Genomic DNA, 4,493 nt, shown 5'->3' with positions numbered 1-4,493 from the left:
GCTTAGAAAAATGACACCAATATGCAAGGTTATACGATTTCTCCAGTAGCATTAGGGACTCGGAGGGAAGGGAGAGAAAGGCCACGTGACAACGTCGTGGGAGGTCGCAGTCTGGGCAAACGAATGAACGAGTTCACCGATGAGCTGAGGATACTGGGTTTTTGCCTTCAATAGTCACGGTGTTAATATCTAATGAAATATCATGTGTAAAAAAGTACTCTGAAAAATGGTGAAATTAGGGCTAGAAATCTTTGAGAGCCAGCAGTGAGCACACACAGAGAAGCAGTAAACACACCGTTTGCTGATGGGGTGACTTGCTTCGCCATCCTTATGGCAGTCATATTTTTCTCAACCCTCAAAAGGGGCGTGTGAACGAATGGGTGGTTTCTAATTTGTAGACGTATTTAGACAAGAACTCTTGTTAAGGTAAAAGTCATAATTAGTTGTACATTTAAGGAATCCCTTTTAAGGAAACTACAAAGGTACACGAAATTGAAGGAACCCCGAAAATCATCCGCGTCATCACCTCCATCAGCACCGCGTGCTTAGAGCCTGATTAGAGGGTTTTGTCCAGCACGTTCACTGCGTTGTCGGAAGTGGAGAAACTGGAACGTGGTCCAACAAAGGCGACCGTGTAGCCAGCGGTGGGGACAGGAGGCACGAGGTGTGGTCACAGGAACCTGGAGTGTCACTGGGAGACGCGAGGGTGGTTCAGAGTCACCGTCTCAAGTTTATTGCAAGCTTTTAATAATCCAAAATCAATAACTAGATCCTCAGCCATACAGAGGGTCAAGCGAAAAAAAAAAGAGTCTTAAAAAGAACTATCCCACCCCACCCATCCTCCAAAATCGCTCTGACCGGGGACAGCCGTGACGCCACACAGCCAGACCCAAAGGTCCTGTCTGCATCCTCCTGGCCCCATCTCAGCCTTCGCCATCGTTGATGCCATCTGCTCCTTGAGACACTTCCTCTGCCTTAGACCCCCGGACACTGTTAACTGCCGGCTGAACTCCTACCCCATGGACCTCTCCTCTCCCCAGCGCACATGCGGTGGCCGGAGCGCCCCCGGCTCAGGCCGCACTCCCCTCGTGCTGAGCAACACTCAGCCCTTGGTGAACCCAGGCAGGCCCTTGGCTTTAAACGATCCAGTTGCTGACAGCCTCCACGTTTACGTCTCTGCCCAGGGTGACTCGGCCAGGAGAGACGAGGGACAGCTGGTGCGAGGTGCTGCCTGGTGCGAGCTGCTGCCTGGCGGGAGGTTACACGCTTCTCAGAGACAAAGACTGGTCCATGCAGTCAGGCCACCTCCAGGGCCGGCAGGGCTGCATCACAGTTCAGCTTCTTCATTATGCCTAGGGCAGTGCTGGTCCCGACGAGTCCTCAGCTCCGGGTCTGTCACAGGGAACCAAGCCGAAAACCATGGGGAGGCCGACGGTGGCCAGCAGAGAGCGTCTCAATCCTGTCGACTCTACCTTCAGACCCTGGAGAGCTTCGGGACGGAGAGCCCACAGGATTGAGACATTTTCCTTCTTCCCTAAAGAAGAGCCAAACTGAAGATCCGCCGAGGCTGCCCGCTTAGGTGTCTGTTCTCTCTCGGGGACCAGGGACCTGAACACCACAGCCAACGTTCTGGGCCTTTTCCGCTCTCTCGACTCCCACTCCTGCTGTTTCTGCTCACCGGGAGCTCACCCCGGGCCAGGCCCCCAGGGGGTGGCACCTCCTCCCCTCTCCACCCTGCCCCGCCCTGTCCCCTTGGCCCCCTCCTCGCTGTCCCGCCCCCCTCGGAGGAGCAGGTCCTTCCAGCGTTTGGGGGCCTTCCTTTCTCACGTCTGCAGACAGCATCCTTCCCACGCAGCATCATCTTCGGCTCTCCTCCCCGTCCTTCTGCTGCTCGCCCTCTGACACGTGCGGGCCTGGCCCGTCTTAGAAAGGCCGCGGCCGTCCCCTCTGACTGCCATCGTGTGCAGTGTGTTTCTCCCAGCCAGGCTCCTACAGCGCGCAGATGTCCGCGTCCCTCCCTTAATTCTTTGCAAGCTGACCTTTCCGCCCAGCCCTCTAACACCGCCGCCCACTCCAAGGCCACCGCCACCTTCTCACCGACCCGCAGTTCTTTTCTGAGTCCTCATTCTTAGAGACCTTTGTGAGGTTTTCAAACCACTGACCACTCCCTGCTTCCAGAACATTCCACACCCAACACTTGGCTCCTCTGACCTCTCAGGCTACTTCTTTCCAGTCTTTTCCTTCCATCCCTCCCAGGCCCGGACACCGGCCGCCTCTTCTAGCCTGTCTCCACTCCCCAGCAGAGACCTGTTGCCCGCACAGCCTGCTCTTCGCTTCTGGCTTTTCCTACTGGGGGACCCTCCTCATCTTACACCCAGCATGACCCAAACCCTTCCCGCTTCCCCACCCCCGGCTCCTGTCTCTGCTCACACCAGCCTCCTCCCAAGGTCTCCTGTCTCTGTGGTGATGCCACCGCTGTCCCAGTCCCTAAACGCTGAGCTCCTTTCTGGGTCCCTGCTGTCCGTTTGGCCTCTCGTGGAATCAGGTGTCACGTTCAGCTTTTCACTAGTTGCCAAGCTCTGCGCCATTTCTCTCTCTGTTCTGAGGACTTCCCAGGCTCCTTGGCCCCCCGGAGCCTGCATGACTCCCCACCCCACGGCCAAGTTGAATTTCCTGCAGTGGCCTCCTCCGGGGGCTGACGGAGCTGGCCTTTCCTTCCTTCCTCACCTCCTCCCTTCCAATCATAGGCCTTCAGGAGCTCCACGTCTGGGAGGCGGGGGGTGGCTGTCCCCAAACTGGGGCCCACACTCCCTGGTTCCACTCGGGAAGGTATCAGAGCTGACCGTTTCTTGAACGTCTCAACATCAGTTACTTTACCTGCTAAACGTGCCAGTATCCAGTGACCCTTGGCCTATCAAGGTGGTGTGTCTGTAAGGTTGGCGCATCCTCTGCCATCCACGTTGACAGCCCCGCTTCAAACCAGAGGGCAGCTCCCCGAAAACCCAGCAGGATCTTGGCTCATTCAGCCCATTCTCAGAAACAGGAGAACAGCTGCTCTAGTTCACTGGGTCTAAGAGGCACATCGTAACATTGCTGAGATCAGGGCATAGCTCACAATTAACTATTTTAATTGGCAGCAGTTTTTCTTCCTCAGTGGTGGATAAAATAGTGGTTCGTCTTACAATTGATTGTCTTGGATTCTATAAGCTGTAAAGCTTGAGTGCTGGTCTTGACTGTAGGAAAATTTCTAAAATATGTACAGCATGGCACTGCACAGAGCTTTAAATAATGCGATGTCAGGGAAGGCAGGACAGAGGACAAAAGATATAATTAAAAAAGACTTGGTCCCCTTCCTAAGATCTTACACCTAATTTGTGAAACAAGAGAAAAGAAATACGAAAACATTTCTCAAGCAGCACACGGGCAAGCGAGAGTGGAAGTCTACCTCTGTGAATCCGCGTCTATATAAACCCTGTTATCTGGAACCTCCGCATTCCGAGGAGCTTGGAGTCTGAAAGGGAAAGTGGGCCAAAGGGACACTGTTCTCATGAGCAAGTAACATCCTTGTGTGGACAGCTCATGAGCATCGTACCTGGGATACTTGGCACTTCTTAACTGGGTTTGTGAGCAAGGTGTCAGAGGACTCGAGAATGATTTGAATCTGTCTGTTGTTCACGTTTTTATCCTCTGAATCATCACCTGGGAGGTTGTCCACAGGGGATCGAATGTCTGGTCATTCCTGGCCATTCCTGAATGCCTGCAAGGGCGTCACCGAGTCCTGCTTGGCACGGGGGTCTCTGCTCCTTCTGGAACGTGCCCAGGGGACGAGTGGCTGGACCCATGGCTGTCTTCTCAGTGTGAGCAGAATGGGGGAGGAGAGGAACCAGGCTGGTTTGGGAGCCTGATGGAAGCACCCCCTGGAGGCCCCTGGGGGCTCTGCACACACAGCACTACAAGAGGAGAAGAAATGTCCCAAACCACCGGAAGGGCCATTCCAGGGAAAGCCTCTCTCCACGCCCCTCCCCTGCAGGTGAGTCCTGCCAGCCGGGCGGAGGGGTCCTGCCTCCTTGTACTTAGCGGGGAGGTCATCCTGGGTGGGGCCACCTACCCCAGTGGATGCTGCACGGGTGTGTGCGGGTGTTCACATGCGTGAGCACAAACTGGTTTGTCGTAGCATCTGCCCTTAAGTCCGGGACTTTACTCACCAGAGCAGGAGGAGGGTTTGCGAGTTGGAGGGCGAAGGGCACCGGCGGGGGGAGGGGAAGAGCCCCCCACGTCGCTCCCGCCCCCGCCAGCGCCTCACAGTTGCCCCTGCTTGTCGATTCCCAAGCTTTCAGCCCTTCGCTCCTCTGACCCCGGCCCCGTCCTGTAAGGAAGGTGGGGGTCGGGTGGACAGGTACTGCCGTGGGGAGAGCGGGCTCAGAGAAGTCAAGGTCACCTGGGAAACGGCAGCTCCAGAGAGATCTCAGCTCCCTCCGAGACAACTCACCCTC

At 55.7% G+C, this 4,493-nt stretch overlaps 1 long non-coding RNA gene across 1 annotated transcript; it reads right to left on the bottom strand.

Moving 5' to 3' along the window:
- Window positions 1-1,237: 1,237 nt before the first annotated feature.
- Window positions 1,238-4,487, bottom strand: LOC105302993. The gene is made up of 3 exons (XR_002776480.1): window positions 2,878-4,487; window positions 1,828-1,989; window positions 1,238-1,608 (listed from the first exon to the last, which is right to left on the bottom strand). It is a non-coding gene; the product is annotated as an uncharacterized LOC105302993 (long non-coding RNA).
- Window positions 4,488-4,493: the final 6 nt, after the last annotated feature.

Source organism: Pteropus vampyrus, unplaced genomic scaffold (genome assembly GCF_000151845.1).
Source record: "Pteropus vampyrus isolate Shadow unplaced genomic scaffold, Pvam_2.0 Scaffold292, whole genome shotgun sequence".
Taxonomy (NCBI): Eukaryota; Metazoa; Chordata; class Mammalia; order Chiroptera; family Pteropodidae; genus Pteropus; species Pteropus vampyrus.
This window is presented reverse-complemented; position numbering and strand designations above follow the sequence as displayed.